A 23113-nucleotide genomic window follows, 5' to 3' on the forward strand; every position below is an offset into this window, starting at 1 on the left:
TATTGAAACTTTTTCTTTTCATCGTTGATAGTGATTTATTTAACATTTCAATACTTTATCGTTATTATGATTGTCATTATTTTAGACGAATGCACGGAAGTCAAAGGACTTCCAAATGCACCGAAGTCAAAGGCTACCTTCACCCTGGTAGCCTTGCGAATGTCCACTGCTGCGCGCGGGGCTTTCTGGGGATTGTAGTCCATAGGCCTCCTTGCGCATGCGCCGTGGTACCAGAAGCTAGCTGCGGGCGACATTGTTTGGAATGCTGGGGTGAGTCCCGCGTGGACCGCGCCCCTCTCGGAAGCATAGCAAGGAGTAGGGCTGCAGGATGTGCAGCTGTGACCCGTCCCTGTGGACTGAAGTAGGAGGAGTGGAAGAAGGGACTGGTGACCAATGATAAGGCCTCGTGGGTGGGGTAGGCTAGGGAAGTTCAGCGGCCCCTACCTAGCCGGGGTGGGATGGGAAGCGCGTGGGCTCGGTTTGGGGAGCAGCCCTGGGTTTGACAAAACGTGCATCTTCACGTTTCGTGACAGCGACTTGCGCTGTGCCACCTTGGGTCGAGGCTTAGGGTCCAGTCTTGGAATGTGCATCTCTGGATGAGAGCAGAGGGGCGCTGGCTCAGAGTTTGGGAGTAATGGCTGGGGCTGTGCCTCCCTGAATGGGATGAGGGATTTGCTTAAGCAGCTTTTCTCTGGAGATAGAGGATGGCTTGGGCTATTCTCACTCAGTTTGGCGCGGGCGATTCTGGCTCAGCACCCCTAGGTTCCTGGATGGGGAATTGTCTTGGGTCTGAACTCTGGATTTTAGCAGCTCTGACTCCATTGGGGTATTTCTGACTTCAGGGCAGAGGTTCCGGCTTCTGGCAATAAAGAAACAACTCAGACTGTAATAACTCAGGAGTTTAATATCACCGCATACATTTTGAAAAGAACGGTCCCAGGCCTGGCGCGGTGCCTCCCTCCTGTAATCCCAGCACTTTGGGTGGATCATGAGGTCAGGAGATCGAGACCATCCTGGCTAACACGGTGAAACCCTGTCTCTACTAAAAAAAAAAAAAAAAAAAAAAAAATTACAAAAAATTTGCCGGGCATGGTGGCGGGCGCCTGTAGTCCCAGCTACTCCGGAGGCTGAGGTTGGAGAATGGTGTGAACCCGGGAGGCGGAGCTTGCAGTGAGCTGAGATCGCGCCACTGCACTCCAGCCTGGGCAACAGAGCGAGACTCTGTCTCAAAAAAAAAAAAAAAAAGAAAAGAAAAGAAAAGAACTTCCCCAAATTATTAACTCCATTCTCACCTCACATGCTGTGAGCCAGGGAGTACGGAATTTGAGTATTATAAAGCACATGAGCAAATGTAAGTGTTAAATTACACTCAACAAATTTGAAATTTCAATGCTCTCTGTATATTTGATAAAGTTAGAGGTTTAGTGTTAATTATTTTAGGTGTAATGGCAGCTTTTGTTACATTTCTGATCGTGTTTCTGAACAATTGCAGTTCCAGATTCAGCTGCACTTTTCCTCTAGGTCTTCATTCGCTGAAGAGGTTGATATGGGCATCTGGTCTCATTCGTGATGTATTCCTCAGATCAGAGTAGTTGTCAGGTTGAGGGATGAGAAAGGCATTTGTGTGAGAGAGCTGTGTGGACTTTGGCAGATAGGGAAAAAACAAGAGTCCTGAGGTGCCACGTGTCCCATGCCTTTGGCTCCCCACCTTTTCCACCCTGCTGTCTGCCCTGAAAGGCCGCCATTGCCTTCTGGCATTGCTTGTCTTTGGCCAATGGGAAGTCTCAACAGGAAGGTTTGGAGAGAGGAAGAAGTGTGAGTTGGAGGATCTTGTCCCCGAGTTCTCTCTCTGCAGGATTGTCACAGATTAGCTGCCCTTCTAAACAACAGGTCATGGTTTTGGTGGTCCCGGCCACACAGTCCTCTCAGTTCCAGGCTCCAGGGACTGCTCCCTCCCCTTACCTCTTAAGGCCCAGGTAGTATAATGGCACCTCCCTGTCACTTCCCAGGATAGAGCCTTATCCACTCTGATTTCCTTACCCCCAGCCAACACCATTGTAAGCCGTCTGTTTATTAAACTCACCTCAAATTTGAATGTGCCATCTGGTTACTGCCATGGCCCATAGTTGACACAGGCAGAGAGTGTCTGAAGCCAGAAATTCAGGAAACCAAACCCTCAACCATATATGTGTGACTGCATGTGTGGAGATGTGTGCTTGAAAATAAACCTGTCCCATTATTGGCTCTGAAGTGAGAACAGGTACTGGAAGTAGAGGGTGAGTTTATGTCTTTGCACGTGCATCTAATGTATAATATCCAAGCCAATTCTATTTGTGCATTTGTTAATATTAAGAAACACTGATTGAGTGCTTGTTAAATGATAAGATCCTTAGCAAGTACAGTGGATAAAAGACTGCGGCTTGTTTTTGTTTGTTTGTTTGTTTGTTTGTTTTTAGGATTTGTAGTTTTTTGACAGGGGAAAGGAGGAGTGTTTCCTTGGTAGGTTTTAACTATTTTAAAATGATGTAATTCATGCTGTATTAATGACTTGAACTTTCCTTATTGTGGCCTTTGTTGGAGCCCAAAATAAGAAGTGATTAATGATGTCTCTTAAAGGTAGTAAAAGAGAGAAAAAGAGTCAAAGGATTTACCCTAAAGACATTTCATATTCTATTAACCTGATTCTATAACCCTGTGAGCTGCAATTCAAAGGGTAGCCAACAGACCAGTGCCAATAAATGATATTGGTCTGTGACCAGATAATTTGAGAACTTAAGTGTAGATGTTTAAAATTTTGTCTTATTGATTAACATAATAATAACAATTGGGCTTTAATTTGCATACCTTCTTAATTTCCTTTTTCCAGTAATTTCTTTTTACTGTATCTTACCAAAATATCAGTCTGTGACAGACTGAAAGTAACAGTAATAATAATAATAATAACTAGTCTTTTATCACAGATAGTGTGAGAAGCACTATCTTAGAAGGCAGAAACCTGGTTTTTGGCTTTTATTTTTTAATCTTTGGAGTTTCCACAGTGCTTAAAGTGGCAATTTTATTCAGTAAGTTTCTCCACAAAGGCGAGAGGCAATTGTGTTTACAGGGTTTATCTGATGGAATCCCAATAAAAAATAGACAGAACACTCAAATGGGGTAATTTGAGAAGAGCTTAATAAAGGGACAATCTATAAAGTTGTAGGCAGGCTGTGGTAATCAACAAAGGGTATGGCAATATTTAAGAGCTAGTGATAGCAGGGTAACTTACTGCCTTTAGGACTGAAGGGCTAAGGGAGGAGGCAGTCGCTAAAACCTGAAGAAAGATTCATTGGATGACAGCTGCCTGATGGTGGCCATGAACTTTGGTCAATGGATATGGAACATAGCCATTCCACAGCAACCTTTAGGGAAAAACCTGGGGGAATAAATATCCTGACTTCACTCTTGTCCCTTCCCTGGATCTCTTGCTGACTTTCCCCATTGGCTGAACCCAACTGGAATCTAATTGGCAAGGGAATTCACTGATATAAGCAGTACAGGAAGGGGCTTTAGTGTATATGAAGTGGCGAGCTTAGAAGGTCTGTCTATCTACTTTGCTACTTGCTGTCTGAGAGCATGTATAGTTCAGTATACCATGAGCATTTCCAGAGCAGAGGATGTGTCTTATATGTCATAGGTGTGTCATCAATATTTGCAAAAGCAGTGGATAGAATGGCTGCTGGAGAGATAGTTTAGGAAGCCAAGAGTCAAGGTGTAGATGTTTAAAAATTTGCATTATTGATTAACATAATAATAAAAATTGGGATTTAATTTATATATCTTGGCTAATTGCAAGTTCTTTAGACCACAAGCCTGGCCATACAAGGTCAAGTCTTGCATGTAAAAGTGGAAATAGCAGAAGGCCCCTGTCATCCTGAGATTTCTCTCTTTTTTTTTTCTTTTTTTTTTTTTTGAGACAAAGTCTGTCTCTGTTGCACAGGCTGGAGTGCAGTGGTGCAAGCACAGCTCACTGCAGCCTCTGCCTCCCAGGTTCAAGTGATTGTCCTGCCTCAGCCTCCTGAGTAGCTGGGACTACAGGTGCCCACCACCAATCCCAGCTAATTTTGTATTTTTAGTAGAGACAGGATTTCACCATGTTGGTCAGGCTGGTCTCGAACTCCTGGCCTCAAGTGATCTACCTGTCTCAGGTTCCCAAATTGCTGGGGATTACAGGCGTGAGCCACTGTGCCCAGCCCTGAGATTGCTGCCTTATTCAGCAATTCTGGAGCCTTTTTTCCAGCATAATACAGATGTACATTATGTCAGTTCATTCACAAATCTGAGAAAAGGAAAAGAATGTGCAGGTTTTGACCCAAAAGCTTGAGGAGAGGGATAGGAGTTACACAGTGGTCTGAGATTGAGGGACTGGGGACAAATCTAGGGAAGTCTTGAGGAGGTGGGAGTTCAGTCTGTTCAGAACGAGAAGAGACGATATCTAGGGAGAGAAGGAACTGAGAGAAATTTGTACAGATAAGGAAGGAACCAATGTTCATTTATAACTTGTTGAATCCATGATCTCATGGATTCTTTCTTCTTTGCAGTTCTGCTTTTCCAGAATCCTGCCCTTTCCAAAAGGAAGATGGTATGATTAAGTTCCAGGTAAGTTAAGGGGTTCTTTCTCTTTAAATATACTGTTCATTCTGAGGAACCAGACACTTCTGCTTTCTGAAAGGAGGTCAGCATTTTTTGAATGACTACTATGTATTAGGTACTTCATCTTGCTCATAATGACTTTGTGAGGCAGATGGTTTGACTCCCTTTATAGAAGTGAAGAAACAAACTCACAGATTTCAAGATGTCTACTTTGGTGCTACTCTAAGTGTGATTCCTGTAGCAGTACCAGTCCATGAACTGCTTATCACTGCCCCATGAGGGAAAAAGAATCAAGAGTAAGTTCAGAAAGTTTTATAGCAATTTGGTGTTGCCGCAGCATCTGAGTGCATGGGCGGCATATACATGACTATACTCTAAATGTCACTGGTCTCGTTCGATAAGTAACAAGATTTGAATGGGTATCTATTGGTCAGAGTTCAACCAGCAAGGCAGAACCAGTAAGAGATATATATTAAGAGATTTATCTTAAGGAATTGACTTATATGATTATGGAGGCTAACTAGGCAAGTCCAAAATCCACATGGCAGTCCCTCAGGAAGGATGGCCAGAACTCTTAGACACAGACTGAAGCCGCTGTCTATGGGTGGAATTTCTCCACCTCTCAGGGAAGCCTCAGCTCTGCTCATAAGACCTTTTAGTTTTTTGAATCAGACATACTCAGATTAGTTAGAATAATCTCCCTTAAAGTAAACTGATTATGGACTTTAATCACATCCCATCTACAATTTATCTTCATAGCAATACCTAGATTAGTGTTTGATTCAATAACTGAGGACTGTAGCTTAGCCAAGTTGTCACATTAAAAACACCATCACAGTGTGGAGGAAGGATTTTCTTTTAATCATAAAAAATTAATTATGAAAGTACACAAAAAAACAAATGGTATTATGAATCTCCACTTGCAGTACCCATCATGCAGTTTCAATGGTTAACTTTTTGCCAAAGAGATTTGCTTAATCTCTTTTTCATTTTTTTCTTTCCCAGAGTATTTTTAAGAGGCATGTTATTTTACACTGTATTGGTTTTTCTCTGAGCACATCACTTTTTTATAGTACTTTATTTTATATGCAACTAAAATGAATGAGCTCACACTTTTATCCTTCTGCCTGGAAACCATCTTGCCCAAGTCCAAGATTCATTAGGTAAATTTTCTATCTTCTAAATTACAGCAACAGTTTACCAAATGTTCACCACTACATCCAGGTCACCATTTTTCCAACCTCCTATAACAGTGTCCTCAATGGTTACGGCCTGGACCTAAAGCCGATGCCATGAATATTTGGTAGCACTCTGCTGGTTTTGGTTAGCTTGGGTGTGCCCTCATAGTGAAGACAGAGGAACAAGACAGCAAGTGAACGCGTGAGATCTGTCAAGGCCCAGGTTAGAACTGGCACATTCTCACTTCTGCTTCATTTTGATAGCCAGAGTAAGTTACATTGCCAAGTCAAAACTAAAGGGGTAAGAAAACACACTCTGGTCCTTTAGTGGGATTAGTGAGTATAGAAGAGGATATTTCTAAACAGCAATCTAATTTACCACATTCTCTATGTATTTCAGTATATATTTCCTAAAATATTGACTAATGAGATAATCAATAATTATTTGGTATTATCTAATACCCAGACAATAACCAAATTTCCCTGATTATCTCAAAAATTTTTTAACCGTTGGTTTGTTCAAATGGGATCTTACCAAGGTCTATACTATCATATAGTTGGCTGTTGTGTCTCATAATCTCTTTTAATCTAGAGAAATTTGCCCCTCTACTTTATTCTCTCCTGCTATTGACTTGTTGTAGAAACCAAGTTTGGTGTCCTGTGTTCTTTCCTATGTTTGGAATGCATTTGTTTGCTTCCTTTTCTTATCTTTCAATGTGTTATCTATCCACAGTATTTCTTGTAAGTGGAAGCACCAGATGCTTGAATAGATTCAGGTTCAAGGTTTTACAAGAATACTTCATAGATGGTTATACAAGAATACTTAAGACAGGAAAAGATTTATAGATTTTTGCAAGTGTTTATTCGTTGATAAATTTGGTTTCTTAATATTTTGGGGCTCTCCTTGTATCTGCATCCTATGACAATAGCTGCCTAGGCTTCCTACAAGGCATCCATCCAGCTACAAGGGTGGTGGAGAAATGAGTGTTTTGTTTTCCCAGGCTCTATAGTTGAGGCAGAGAAGGGAGAATGGGGCGTAGGCTGGGTGAACCTCTATCCCTAACCCCTTCTCCCTACATTTGAACACCCCAAGTAGACTTCAGGGTATCTGTGTTTCCTGAATGATTAACTCAAATTCGATTTTATTGCCTCCCACAGAAGAAGGTATACAGTAGTGTTACTGAGAGAGTGATGCTATTAGGACAGCCGTGCTGACTCCCCTAGATTTTGATTTTAATCATTGTCAGATTTGGGTAATTGGACAATTGTTAGGAAAATATTCTTTGTGACGTCCTTTGTAACCGCTTACAACTTTCGTTTGAAAGCTCTGCATTATTTATAGATGCGGAGTCTATTGAGAGAACATATCTGTAAATACTTAACTCTGAGCTGTGTGATATATGCAGCAATAGAAATATTTTACGTAAAAATTGGTTTCTTGATTAGGAGATGGTTATTAATATCAGATTATTCCCCACATCCTTTTATTTTGAGAAATTTCAATTTATCAGGAAAATGAAAGAATAGCATAATGTGTAATATTCACCTAGATTCACCAATTGTTGACAATCACCCACAAACATATGCATAATATACGTATATGCACACATATCTATATTGTATTTTGATGACCCAGTTAGGGATAAATTTCAGGCATTATTATAATTCATCCCTAAATATTTCAGCTTGTATCTCCTAAGAGTAAGAGCATTTTCCTACATTTCCACATTACTGCTAACATACTCAAGAAATTTCACATTGATACCACTATTTTTTAATACCGAGTTGATATCCAAGTGTTCTTAATTATCCTAAAAATCTCCCTTTTCTCTATTGTGTTTTTTGAATCTAGGAGCCAGGCTTTTATTTACCCTGTCTTCTTAGTTCCTTTTAACATGATAAAAATAGATTAATTTGCCATGAAAAAGTGAAAATACCAAATCTTGGTGTGTGATGAGAAATGAACTCATGGAACAGTACTAGACTTGTGTATCGCACAACACCTTAATATAGATTTATCTGTGCCTATTTCCTGGGCTGTATTTAATAATTTGATTAATATTGTCCTTTGGGAAGCCCTGATCCAATAGGATTAATGTCCTTATGAGAGAGCCTCAACAGAGCTTGCTCTCATTCTCCCTCTGCCATGTAAGGACACAGTGAGAGGACAGCTGTCTACAAGCCAAGAGAAGAAACCTGAATGAAATCTATCTTGGTGGTACTTGATCTTAGACTTTCCAAACTCCAGAACAGTAAGAAGTTAGTTTATTGTTTAACCTAATCAGACTGTGGTATTTTATTAAGGCAGCCCAAACAGACTAAGACCAGTCATTTGTGTGGATGATTGACGTGGCATGTGGTTGATGTTTTAGGAAAGGGTGACATTCAAGGACATGGCTATTGTCTTCACTAAGGAAGAGCTGGCTCTATTGGATAAAACCCAGGTAAACCTGTACCAAGACGTGATGATGGAAAACTTCAGGAACCTCATCTCAGTGGGTGAGTAACTGAGCATCAGACCACTGGACCTGTGTCCTGAAATCGTCATTTCATACCAGATAGAAAACTCCAGTTAGATCACAAAGAGAAACTTTGACCACTGGAAAGAAAACTCCTAAGAGATGCATGTGCAGGTTAGAACCCTGCAGTTAATGAGTTTTTACAGATCAGTGTGAGGATCTGGCCCCTTGTGAAGGGTTTGTGAGGGAGCTCTCCCCAAATCTCATACCCTGGCCTGTGGGCATTCAATGCAGTTAGTAATCACTCCCTCCCCTAATCACACATTTAGGCTCTCATTCTTTCCTCGTATTTCTCAGAATGTGATTTATAAAATTCACACATCACCAAGAGCCTTGATCTATGTGTTGCTTCTGCAGAAAAATCAATGTTTATCCAATGTTTTGGATAAACCAGTGTTAAAGGAACCAAGGGAGAACTTTGGTTTGGTTGGCAGTTACAATAGCCAACACTTACTTGTACGTAGTAAGTGTAATCTAAGTGTTGGCTTATTTGATTACTTTTTGATAAATATCTAACCTCGTTTTCATTTCTCAGAGGTTCATATACAGTTATGTGTTACCTAAGTTTAGTTTATGAGATAGAGATATGGTTTGGCTATATCCCTACCCAAGTCTCATCTTGAATTGTAGCTCCCATAATTCCCACATGTTGTAGGAGGGGCCTGGTAGGAGGTAACTGAATCATGGGGCAGGGGTCTTTCTCGTGCTGTTCTTATGAGAGTGACTACGTCTCATGGGATTTGATGGTTTTATAAATTGGTGTTCCCCTGCACAGGCTTTCTCTTTGCCTGCCGCCATGTAGGATGTCCCTTTGCTCTTCCTTCACCTTCTGCCATGATTGTGAGGCCTCCACAGCCACATGGAACTATGAGTCAATTAAACCTCTTTCTTTTATAAATTACCCAGTCTCGGGTATGTCTTTATTAGCAACATGAGAATGGACTAATTCAGATAGTTACTGTTATTATCCCCCTTTTATGGACGTATTACTCTGTTTTCACACTGCTGATAAAGACATACACGAGACTGGGCAGTTTACAAAAGATAGAGATGTATTGGACTTACAGTTCCACATCCCTGGGGAGGCCTCATAGTCATGGTGGAAGGTGAAAGGCACGTCTCACATGGTGGTAGACAAGACGAGAGTTTGTGCAGGGAAACCACCTCCCCCCCCCTTTTTTTTTTGAGTCTGACTCTGTAGCCAGGCTGCAGTACAGTGGTGCTATCTTGGCTCACTGCAACCTCCAACTACCAAGTTCAGGCAATTCTCCTGCCTTAGCCAACCCAGTATCTGGGAATAAAGGCATGCACCACCATGCCCAGCTAATTTTTGTATTTTTTAGTAGAGACGGGGTTTCACCATGTTGGCCAGGATTGTCTCAATCTCTTGACCTCCTGATCAACCCACTTTGGCCTCCCAAAGTGCTGGGATTACAGGTGTGAGCCACTGCGCCCATTCAGAATCTCCCTTTTAAAAACCATCAGATTTCATGAGACTCATTCACTATCATGAGAATAACACAGGAAAGACCCGCCCCCATAATTCAATCGCCTCCTACCAGGTTCCTCCCATGACACATGGGAATTGTGGGAGTTACAATTCAAGATGAGATTTGAGTGGGGACACAGCCAAACCATATTATCCCATCCCAGCCCCTCCCAAATCTTATGTCACTGCATTTCAAACCAATCGTGCCTCCAAACAGTCCCACAAAGTCTTAACTCATTTCAGCATTAACTCAAAAGTCCACAGTCCAGTGTCTCATCTGAGACAAGCCAAGTCTCTTCCATCTATGAAACAGTCCCACAAAGTCTTAACTCATTTCAGCATTAACTCAAAAGTCCACAGTCCAGTGTCTCATCTGAGACAAGCCAAGTCTCTTCCATCTATGAGCCTGTAAAACAAAAAAACAATGTATTTACTTCCTAGATACAGTGCAGGTACATGCATTGTGTAAATGCAGCTGTTCCAAATGGGAGAACTTGGCCAAAACAAAGGGTCTACAGGCCCCATGCAAGTCTGAAATCCAACGGGGCAGTCAAATCTTAAAGCTCGATAGTGATCTCCTTTGCCTCCATGTCTTGCATCCTGGTCACGCTGATGTAAGAGATAGGTTTCCATGGTCTTGGGCAGCTCCATCCCTGTGGCTCTGCAGAGTATAGTCTCCCTTCCGGCTGCTTTTGTGGGCTGGTGTTGAGTGTTTGTGGCTTTTCCAGGCACACAGTGCAAGCTGTCGTATCTAGCATTCTGTTGTCTGAAGGACAGTGGCCCTCGTCTCACAGCTACACTAGCTAGTGCCCTGGTACGGACTCTGTGTGGGGGCTGTGACATGTGGGAATTATGGGACATGACACCTGGGAATTATGGGAGTTACAGTTAAAGACGAGATTTGGGTGGGGACACAGCCAAACCATATCAATGGATGAAACAACTGAGTCACAGAATTCATAACTTGCCCACGATCACACAGCTTATAAGAAGAACTAGGATTTGAGCCTCCTAATCTTGCCCTAGGTCCTGTGTTTTTAATAAATAACCTCGTGAAACCAAAGTGTAATCTGTAAACACAGGACCTTCTACATAAATCTGCATATCCCTGCAGTTGTTTCTCAGACTGCAGGATAAAACCCTCTTGGTGAGTCCTGAAATCAAATTACTGTGTCATAACTAGCAATTTTTAAAAAGCAAAATAGATTAATAGAACAGAAAACAAAAGAATTTATCAAAGTGCATTGCACATCGTGTGTAAGTATCAGCTGATAAAACTTCTGTCTTAGTGAGCAGTCTGTGTTGATGTTCGTGCCTATTCCTACTGAATCACAATGCTGATTTTATTGTGGGTTACAATCAGAACAATTGGGAAACCACTGCTTAAAGCCCATTTGGGGCAGCTCATGGTCTCCCTTTCCCTGATACTATCTTATAAACTAAAGTCACTTTCAATAAAACAACCCAGAAAGGACCTTAAACCAGAAGCAGTATCCAGTGGGACTTGACCATGATATTCATGCCATTTTGAAACCCATCATAGGGCCCCAAAAATATGATCATCCTCTTCTGCCTCAGCCCCCTGTTTGTTATACCACAGTCTTGCTTCCCTGGGTGCCAGGCCATTGACAGTGCCACAGTATCTGTTCCCCATTCTCATAGTCATGGCTGTTTGAGATTCTACAATAACTTAAAAGGTCAGAACTTAAGGAAATGGATTATAGGATCTGAGTGGTCTCTATCTTTTCATGAAGACAAAGAACCTCGGGGAACATAAAAAGGCTGTCTCTTAAAGCTTGTCTCAGAGGTTTACATATGCATCCCAGCACAATGCCAGGACCATGTTTCACAGTGTTTATCCCTATTTCAATCCCCATTGCCTTTTTATCCCCATCCCCTTAAGGCTCACCATGTACAGTTGTGCAGTTTGTACACAAACATACATGATAGTCCTCCATATGACAGTGATGTGAAGGAAGGGAAGCCATCAAGAGATAGAACCTGTTTGTTTCTGAAACCTCTTGTGACCCTTTGTGTCCCTTACTCTGCCCAACATATGAAAAACACTCCATCAATATGTATTATTTCTATACACACATATACTACATAAAATGGGAGCTTTTCGCATACCTTTTGTAGCAAGATTGTTAGTCTTTTTATTGACTACTCTTATAGCGGGGAGGTGAATTTCTTCCTTCATAAATTTTTCCTAAGATTTCCTTTTATTCTTTTTTGCTGTGTGGGTGTTGAAAGGTCTTGCTCTGTCACCCAGGCTGGAATACAGTGGCACAATCTTGGATCACTGCAGCCTCTGCATCACAGGATTAAGCAATCTTCCAACCTCAGATTTCCAAGTAGCTGGGATCATAGGCAAAACCGAGACAATTTTTAATTTTTTTGTAGAGATGCGATCTCACCGTACTGCCCAGCCTGGTCTTAATCTCCTGAACTTGAGTGACCCTCCCACCTCAGCCTCTGAAAGTGTTGCTATGACAAGCATAAGCCACTGCACCTGGCCAAGATTTCTCTTAATTTCCCTACAATACTTGATTTCTAATTGGCAGCTCACAGGTTAGAATTATTGTTGCTCTAAATGTTTCACATGTCAATGGAAGCCAGGGACAACTTCCCACCCCATCATATTTCATTTTCTCAAAACCTCTGGACAGGTGATTCACAAATTCTCTTTCTTCTCATGGGACACGGGATTAAAAAAACATTTTGAATCTTCAGGAAAAGGGGTTAAATTACCTTTCTCAAGAAGTGCTTCATTGCTGGCAGATTTGGAAACAAAGGATCCGGGATTTAAGTGTGAGTCAGGATTATATCATGAACCTTCAAGAACAGTGTTCCCCTCATTTAGAAGATGTTTACCTCTGTGAAGAGTGGGCAGGCACGTCTCTTCAGATTTCTGAAAACAAAAACTATGTAGTAAATTCCATTATCAAAAATCGAGATATCACAGCATGTCAAAGCCTGACACAGGTTCTTACCCCAGAATCTTGGAAGAAAGCCAACATAATGACCGAGCCCCAGAAATCTCAGGGAAGATATAAGGGAATTTACGTGGAAAAGAAATTGTACAGACGTGCTTGGCATGATGACAGCCTCAATTGGACCTCACGTGATCATCATGAGTCCCAAGAATGTAAAGGAGAGGACCCTGGTAGACACCCCAACTGTGGGAAAAACTTGAGTATGAAATCAACAGTTGAACAACATGATGCGGCCCATGCTTTGCCACAGCCTTTCACATGTAATAATTGTGGGGTGGCCTTTGCAGATGATACAGATCCTCGTGTCCATCACAGCACTCACCTAGGAGAAAAATCTTATAAATGTGACCAGTATGGAAAGAACTTAAGTCAGAGCCAATATCTTATCATTCATTGTAAAACCCACTCAGAAGAGACTCCCTATGAATTCCACGAATGGCCTACAGGCTGCTAACAGAGCTCAGACTTTCCCAGATGTCAGAAAGTCCCCTCAGGAGACAATCCCTAGAAATGTAAATAATGTGGCAAGGGCTTCAGGTGCAACTCCTCCCTTCACAACCATCATCGAGTCCACAAAGGGGCGATGCCCTACAAATGCGACTTATGTGGGAAAGCTTTTGGATTTAGGTCACTTCTTTTTATTCATCAGGGAGTACACACAGGGAAAAAGCCCAACAAATGGTGAAGAGTGTGGGAAGGGCTTTGAACAGTACTCCAACCTTCTTATCCATCAGAGAGTCCACACTGGAGAGAAGCCCTACATATCCAGTGAGTGTGGCAAGTGTTTTAGTTCAAGCTCCCTTCTTCAAGTCCACTGGAGGTTTCACACAGGGGAGAAACCTTATAGGTGTGATGAGTGTGGAAAGGGCTTCAGCCAAAGTACACAGCTTCACATTCACCAGAGAGTCCACACAGGGGAGAAACCATACAAATGCAATGTTTGTGGAAAGGATTTTGCTTATAGCTCTGTTCTTCACACTCATCAGAGAGTTCACACTGGAGAAAAACCATATAAATGTGAAGTGTGTGGCAAGTGCTTTAGTTACAGTTCATATTTTCACTTCCATCAGAGTGATCACACCAGAGAGAAATTATATAAATGTGATGAGTGTGGTAAAGGCTTCAGCCGGAATTCAGATCTTTATGTTCATCTCTGAGTCCACACAGGACAGAGACCCTATAAGTGTAAGGCATGTGGTAAGGGCTTCAGTCGTAATTCACACCTCCTTGCCCAACAGAGAGTGCATATATATGAGACACAGCACACACATTGTGAGCATGGCAAAGACCTTCTGACTCATCAAAGACTACATGAGCAGAGAGAAACATTATAAACTTAGTAAGTCAGGGTTAAATTAGGAAAACAGAAGCCACACTGTATTCCAGATAATAGAAGCTTACTCAGCCTGTGGGAGGGCTGGGGGAGCAAAAGACAGTGACACTGCCATCGACAATGTCAGCCCGCAGCACTGGGGTGTGCCAGGCAAGTATTGTGGATTTCAAGAACTTCTGTATGCTACAATGGCAAAGTAGGTTACTCTTGACAAATGGGTGGTTTGTGGTAGTGTTTGTAGTTAGAGGTAAAATTTCCATTAAAGGGTGTATCCAGGAAAAAAATTCTAATTGGGATGATTATGGTAAGGTCTTCAGTTTAGCCAAAGTCCCTAGATTTTTTTTAGTCCCCAACGGAAAAATACTCTCTGTATGAAGAACATTCAAAAGTGTGCTCGGAAATGAAACCAATGCTCTTACTATGAAAGAATATTAGTACTCAGGTTTTCTATGAGATTCTCTGCACAGGCAAGAAGCTCTGCAGAAGTGACATTTGAAGGATGCGGCAAAGGCAGTGCTGTATTAATCACACTGGTTCCATTTCCTTGCAAATAAGAAGACTCTATTCCTCAGTAACTCTTGCAGTTAAGAGTGTGCCCATGTTTGAGTTCTAGCCAATGGAGTGTGAGCAAAAGTGATACAAGCCACTTTCAGGTCTAGCCTTTATAAACATCCTCAGGCTTCTCTATCCCTGCCAAGGTGACCTTGGAAGCTGCTTATTCCAGACTGGGTCGATAGAAGGTCGCTATCTGATCTGTGTTGGCTTTCTTTTTAGAGTAAGAAATAAAAATTCATTGTGTCTCACCACTGAGATTTTTAGTGGTTTATTTGTTACTGCAGCATTGCCTAGGCCATCCTGACTAGCATGGAGGGATTTTATAGCAATATGTTTCATTGTCATTGGAGTCCACATACAGAAGCAACATTGTAATTCAGAGTTCAAAGCTTTTAAGTCTTTAAGGCTTGATGTGGCAGTGCAACCATCTAAAATGGTATGGATGGGACTTCTCCAGTGATAACCTTCATTCTTTGGTGTGTACACCACAAAGAAATGTTCAAGATGATATAGCTGTGGTAAAACTTTACTGAAAAGTACAACCCACAGACGTAAGAAATCTCATACAATAGAGAAACTCTGTAGGGTGGGAGCTGAATAAATTTGTCAGCTCACACATTAAGTGCGATTAAAAATTAACTAGAATAAGTATTCTGTGGTTAGTCTTAATAAAATTAATTGAATAAAGCTAACATTTACTAAAGTGAGCAATAACATGTAAAACACCAACAGTGTTCATTTCAGACTGATGCAGTCTTCTTCTCAGCAGACTTGTATAATAATGGGTTTTTAAAGGGTGCTCTTTCTGTCAGCTTCCTCCCAAAATTGTCATTTAATTGGGGATAACAGATGAATTCGAGAGGCGATCTCTTTGCTCTTTTTTTTTTTTTTTTGGAAACAGGGTATTGCTCTGTCACCCAGGTGGCTGGAGTGCAGTGGCCTGATCATGGCTCACTGCTGAAGCCTTGAACTCCTGGGCTCAAGTGATCCTCCTGCCTCAGCCTCCTGAGTAGCTGGGAGTACAGGCATATATCACCATGTTCAGCTAATGTTTTCTTTAAAAAATTTACTTGTAGAGATGGGGTCTTGCTTTATTTCCCAGGTTAGTCTCATTCTTGTTTCAAGTGATCTTCCTACCTCAGCTTCCCAAAGTGCAGGGATTACAAGTGTGGGCTACTGCACTCAGCCCACAATGTCTTTTATTTTTTCTTCAAAAACAATATCCTTTTTTGTTTTAATTGACTTATAGGTTTCTTCATTTGGATCATGGTTTATTCCTAGTTTTTCCTTCATTACATTTTCCTGCCAGTTATAGTTTGTAAATAGAATAGCCAGTCAAGTGCAAATAAAACCATCCCTGAAGTGTCATTTTCTTACTGATCAGGTGGATAAGAGTGAAGTATTTTAAAAATTCTATGTCAGTAGAAATGAGGAAATGAGTGTTCTTACATAAGTTGGTGGGGAAAAAAAACAGGTACAAAGTTGCTGGAGAGGATCTTGTCTATATATATCAGATGTACAATTTGCATTGTCTTTGAGCCAATGATCCTCCTCAGAATGTATTTTTAGGATGTAATTACATGAGTGGAAAAATATGGTTTCAGAAAGAAATATATTCTAAGAATTTTGCAATGAGAAGACCGTAAACAACCTGAAGCTTCATGTGTAAGAATTAAGTAAATTAAGGCATCCCATATAATGGAATAACATGGCTCCATCAACAATGATCTAGATCTATAAACATGTCCACATATTATTGTCCATGTCCACTACATACTCCAGTCTTCCTACGCAAACAGTAGGTTAGAGAAAAAATCTGGGATACACATTATCCCAGGAAGCTTTTGGGGTTTACAATGGGTGCTACATTCCCTCATGACAGACTCAGCCCTCAGCCTTGGTGGAGGTGTCCCAGGCAATCCTCCAATTTGGTCAGGAGCAGCCCTTGCATATCACATTAAGGTTTTTAAATATATGATGCTAACAGGATTGTCTCCCTACTTCATAACATTGTTTGCTTTTCCTCTTGTAACAAAGTAGCATGGAAAAAGCAGAAATTAGTCTAGCACCCAATCAGTGGGAGCCAATCTCATTTACAAATGTAGATGCAGAGATCCTAAATAAATATGAGCATGTCAAATCCAATGATTTGATAAAAGCATAACAGACTCTGCTCATGTATAATTTATCCTAAATATGCTTATCAGCTTCTGCCTCATAACACACACAAGAACTGAGTAGCTCTAAATACAAATTTATTTAGCTCATGATGTGTGAGCTGGCAAGTTCAGTTGGCCTTAGCTGAGCAGTTCTGTTGTGGGACATGCTAGATTACCTTAACTGGGCTTTGTGCATGCATCTGCATTCAGCTGATGGCTCATCTGGGCCTGGCTGTTTTATGATGGTCATAGATGAGACAATGAATTTCTCTCTGTCATCATGGTCTCTCATCCTCCAGAAGACCAATCTAGGGTTGGTCCCATAGTGCCAGGGTTTCAAGAGCAAAAACTGTGATCTCTTAAGGCCTCATCAGAGAACAGGCTCAATGATACTTCCACCACATTCTAAGATTAAAGCAAGTCACAACACTGGCCCAGATTCATGCGGTGGGATTAAGACGAGAGAAAAAATGTTGAGACATAATCATTGGAAGGAAAACGAAGGAACTATTTTTATGTTAGAGAATAATGTTATTTACTCATAAAATTCAAATTCACCTGTAAAATTTGACCAGTTGAAGTCTGTTTTAAAATTATCAGGTCAAAAAATTGGTTTCACACAAAATTGGCACATGAAAATTCATAGCATCACTATGTAAGTGCCTTTTATAAAATGTAGCCAAAATGTTTCATTCACAATAACAATTGTGTGCAAAGACCAGAATTGTCCAAAGGTAATTCTGGGAGTTCCCTTTGGGATGCCTAGGTGAGGAGCTATCTGGAGCCTCAGACTCCCACATTCTTCAGTGGGAAGGGCTTTACATGAGCTCAACTTCCCAGCGGCTTTCTCTTTCTGATGGGAGGTGTTAGAACCTGGCTTTCTCATGCAACTTCTGTGAAGCTCTGACAACTAAAGCCAGATTGTCTGTTTTAGTCAATCTGTCGGATCAGTTAGTCATTTGATCTGACAACTAAAGCCAGATTTTCTGCCTTAATTTAGTAGTCCAGATTACCTTCATAGTCAATTTGTTCCCCCACCAACATGGATGCCTTCACAATTGCTCTTTAAGAAGGATAAAAGCATAGGGGTGAGGTGTGGTCTATCCCCTGCTTCACCCAGGCCCTGGTGATTCTTCAAGTGGTGAGAGAAATTGTGGTCCTGTGCGTTCTCTTCCAGACCCTTAGCTTATATGTTTTCCCTATAAAACCTCATCCTAATCCCAGCACTTTGGGAGGCCGAGGTGGGTGAATCACGAGATCAGGAGGTTGAGACCAGCCTGGCCAACATAGTGAAACCCCGTCTCTACTAAAAATACAAAAAATTAGCTGGGCATAGTGGCAGGCACCTGTAATCCCAGCTACTCAGGAGGCTGAGGCTTGAACCCAGGAGGTGGAGGTTGCAATGAGCCGAGATCGCACTACTCCACTCCAGCCCAGGCGACAGTGAGAGACTCTGTCTCAAAAAAAAAAAAAGTCCCTTATGTGTGATGATAAAATTTGATGAAGAGCAACATTTGTGGACTTACACTACCAGAGATCAGCATTTATTATAAATTTTCTATAATTAATACAGTGTAGTTTTAGCTCAGGAGAGAAAAAATAGATCAATGGAAAAGAATAGGGAGTCCAAAAAGAGATCCACATGTATACAGTGAGTCAGTTTATCAGCCTTGAAATATGTTGGAGAAATAATAGTCATTTTAATAACTGATGCTGGATTCACTGGCTACTTAACACTAGTTCTTCATAAAACTGCAGGTAATAAATACAAATAACATGCACCTGGAAGACTGGGATCAGTGGCTGCGCCTCCACTAGACTGCCCACAGAAGCACATAGTAACAGCTACCAAAGCTGTCTGATCTGTCTTGTCATTTTTTTAACTCATTTTGTTCAGGTATAATTTACATAAAGTGCAGATTTTAACAACATTTGTTTTAAAAATGTACATATCCTTGTGAATAATGCCCATTCAACAGTTTAAACATTTTCTTTACCCCAAAAATTTCCCTTGTGCCCCTTTCCCTTCATTTCTTTCCAAAAAAGGATATAATCACTGTTTTGGTTTCTATCACCATATGTTGGTTTTGCCTATTCTTGAACTTTATATAAATTAAGTCATACTGTAATATACTCTTGTATTTGGCTTTTTTTTCATTCAACATGGTTTTCTAAATTAGTAATTTATAATAAAGCGTATTGCATATTTTATTATTGTTTATAAATTGTGTTCTAAAAACATTCTATGTTAGTAAAATTTATAGTAAACTTTTATAATGTACATACTTTTCTTTCTGGAGAGCCATTTATTAAACGTTTATTAGCATACCACCAACAGAGGAGATGTAACCCCAGAATTGGCCTTTTTCTTCTGAAGTCAACTGGCTTTGAATTAGAATGTAGCATTAGTTATTATTCCTCATTCCCCACTCATTCTCTGTATCTACTTCCCTTATTTTTTTCTTTTATTTTTCTGCAGACACTATGGTTACTTAAGTGTCTACTTCTCTTTTTCTGCATGTCTTTGAGTGGAGACACTGGTCACCTTTGTTCCCCACTGTCTTTTCAAAGGTGCATTTTAGGAAACAAAAATATAGTGTCTCCCTCTAGAGCAGTAGATTTGTTTATTGCCCACTCTAGTGAAGACAGTGTCTCCCTCTAGGGCGAAGGGCAGTGGTTTTGTTCCCATGGGCTATGATAAAAGATTCAGGTTTCCTAAGCTTAGGGTTCTATTCTTACAACGCAGCCCGCTAGGCCTGCAGCACCTGGCCTTCCAAGTCACTCTACGGGATTAGAATGCCAAAAATCATTGCAAAGAATGACACTCTGGCTACTGCTGTGGTTGTGACTAACAAAGTCCTTCGTCTCAGAGCCAGGAGTCTCTTGTCTTGTGCCAGCATCTGTGAGACTGTCAGGCTAACTTTTGAGCTCATAAATTGGTTACTTTCAGATCCTTGGTTTTTGATGGAAATAAATGTCTCTTAATCTTAGATGCAAACTAGAGCTACCTGGAATGCTTTCAGCTTTTTACAATTTTTTACTGGTGAAATATACATAACATGAAATTTACCATCTTCACAATTTTTAAGTGTATAGCTTAGTAATGTTAAGTACATTTACATTGTTGTAAGACCAGTCTCCAAAACTCATTTTATCTTGCAAAACTAAAACTCTATCCCATTCAAGAGCAACCCTCAATTTTCCCCTGCTCCCAGCCACTGGCAACCACTATACTTTGTGTCTCTATGCATTTGACTTCTCTGAGTCACATAAATGGAATCATACAGTATTTGACATTTTTTTTTTTCTTTTGAAATGGAGTCTCGCTCTGTCGCCCAGGCTGGAGTGCAGTGGTTCCATCTTGGCTCACTGCAAGCTCCGCCTACAGGGTTCACGCATGCCATCTTCCTGCCTCAGCCTCCTGAGTATCTGGGACTACAGGCACATTCCGCCACGCTCGACTAATTTTTTGTATTTCTAGTAGAGATGGGGTTTCCCCATGTTTGTCAGGATGGTCTCGATCTCCTGACCTTGTGATCCACCCACCTCGGCCCCCAAAAGTGCTGGGATTTTACAGGCGTGAGACACCACACCCGGCCCAGTATTTGCCTTTTTGTTACTGGCTTATTTAACTTACCATAATGTCCTTAAGGTTTATTTGTGTTGTAGAATATGTCAGAATTTTCTTCCTTTGTACACTTGGGTTTCTTCCACTTTTTGGGTACTGTGAATAATGCTGTTATGAACATAGGAGTACAAATATCTCTTCAGGACCTTGCTTTCAATTCTTTTGAACACATACCCCGAAGTGGAATTACTGGATCATATGATAATTGTATTTTCAATTTTTTCAGGATCTGCCATTCTGTTTTCGATAGAAGCTGCCACCATTTAACATAATGATTTTAACTTCATTTATATTATTATGCTTGTCATCTTCTTTTTATGTTCAGAGTAATCAGGAAATTACCAGTTTGCCCATTCTCACGTTGGTGAACATTTGTTTCCAGGTTTTGGAAATTTTGAATTAAGCTACTAAGAATATACTTGTATTGGCGTTTTTGCAGACATATGCTTTGATTTCTCTTGGATAAATACCTAAGAGTTGAATTGCTGTCATAGGCTAAGTGTATGTTATTTTTATGAAGAATTGCCGGTCCTTGTCTATTAACTTAAAGAATGAGGTACTTTACTGTTCACTTAAATTCTTTATGTGGTTGGGCTGTGTGGGCTGGCATATACCTGTAACATACCTGTAGTCTCAACTACTGGGGAGGCAGAAGGATGACTTGAGAGCAGGAGTTTGAGGCTATTGGGTGCTACAATCATGCCTGTGAATAGCCACTGCACTCTAGCCTGGGCAACTTAGCTAAAAAAATTTATGTGGTTAAAATTTCAATATGTTTATGAAATTTTTGTATAATGATTTTGTAAAAGAAAACTTTCCCATACTCCCAGGCACTAATTATTTTCAAAACATGAAGAATATGTTTTAAATGGTGTCAGGCACAAGTCTAATTTTAATTTTTTCCAATTGGATAGTCATGGCTTTCAACATTTATTGAGAAGTCCCTTTTTTATTTACTGATCTTAAAGGTCACATTTATACTACAGTAGGTATATCCATTCCCAGATTCTCCTATCTTCCATGTTTATTACTGAAATCTCTGACCTTTTTTTTTTTTTTTTTTTTTTTTGAGATAGAGTCTTGCTCTGTCACCAGGATGGAATGCAGTGGCATGATCTTGGCTCACTGCAACTTCCGCTTCCTGGGTTCAAGTGATTCTCCTGCCTCAGCCTCCTGAGTAGCTGGCATTACAGGCGCCCGCCACCATGCCCAGCTAATTTTTGTATTTTTAGTAGAGAGGAGGTTTCATCATTTTGGCCAAGATGTTCTCCTGACCTCATGATCCACCCACCTCGGCATCCCAAAGTGCTGGGATTACAGGCATGAGCCACCATACCCAGCCCATTTTTGTTTATTCTCAAACCACTATCTCACATCTTTAAGAATTATACTTTTGGTACAAGGCAAGTAACAGTGAATATGCTAAGTGTCTGTTTAACTTTACCATTTCTAAAAATGACTATACCACTTTATACTTCCATTAGCAATCAATGCAAGGTCACTTGTTCTACATGCTAACCAACACTTGGGATTTTTAGTCATTGGGATTATTTGTAGTGTTATCTCACTGTGGTTTAATTAGCATTTCTCTGATAAGTAATGATGTGGTTATCAGTCATTTTATCATGTGCTGATTGGTCATTTTATATCTTCTTTGGAAAAGAACTTTTGAAAGTTTTGCTTGTTTTTTGTTGGTTTGTTTCCTTATTGTTGGGTTGTAAGATTTCTTAATATAGCCTAGATACCAATTCTTTCTCAGAAAAATACATTATGAATATTTTTCCTAGTCTTGGGTTGCCTCTTCATTTTGTTAATTATGTCTTTAAGAGAGGAAGTCAATTTGATGAAGTTCTGGTTTATCTTTTTAAATTAGATTTTGTGCTTTTTTTTACCTACCTATGAAATCTTCTTTTGCCTATCCCAAGGTTTTGAAAATTTTCTCTTATATTTTCTTGTATAACATTTGTAGTTTTAGCTTTTCATTTAGGTCTGTTACCTATTGTGAGTTCTTTTTGTGTATGATGTGAGGTAAGTGTTGACGTTCATAATTTTCGAATAGATATCCAGATGTTCTGTGCTATTGGTTGAAACAACTTTCCTCCATCGTATTATTTTTGTGGCTGCACCGAAAATAAACTGATCATATGTACTTGGCTCTATTTTCTGGAATCACTTCTGTTCCACTGATTTATATAAATATTATTAAGCTATTACTATGTTTTGACTACTGGAGTTTTAGAATAAGTTTTGAAATCTGATACTGTTATTCCTCTAATGATGTTCTTCCTTTTCAAAACAATTTTGACTATTCTAGTTTTTTTAGTTGGCTGTTTTTTGCATTTCAATGTAAATCTTATTATTAGTTTCTGCAAAAATCTGCTGTAAATTTGATAAATATTGTGTTGACTTTATAGATCAGTTTTGAATTCTGGTTCTGGGTAAGATGGAGTAAGCCAGTGGCTGGAAAATTCTGGCCTAATGGCTAAATATGGTGTACTGACTGTTTTTGTATACCCCCATGAAGTAATAATGGCTTTTGCATTTTTTATTGAGACAGAGTCTCACTCCATCGCCCAGGCTGGAGTGCAGTGGCATGATCTTGGCTCACTGCAGCATCAACCTCCCGG

The 23113-nt window shown here is 40.4% G+C and overlaps 1 pseudogene; it reads left to right on the forward strand.

Annotated features, from left to right (window-relative positions):
- Positions 1–219: 219 nt before the first annotated feature.
- Positions 220–21464, forward strand: LOC134760829 (zinc finger protein 285-like; annotated as a pseudogene).
- The last annotated feature ends 1649 nt before the right edge of the window (positions 21465–23113 follow it).

Source organism: Pongo abelii, chromosome 22, assembly GCF_028885655.2.
Source record: "Pongo abelii isolate AG06213 chromosome 22, NHGRI_mPonAbe1-v2.0_pri, whole genome shotgun sequence".
NCBI classification, from domain to species: domain Eukaryota; kingdom Metazoa; phylum Chordata; class Mammalia; order Primates; family Hominidae; genus Pongo; species Pongo abelii.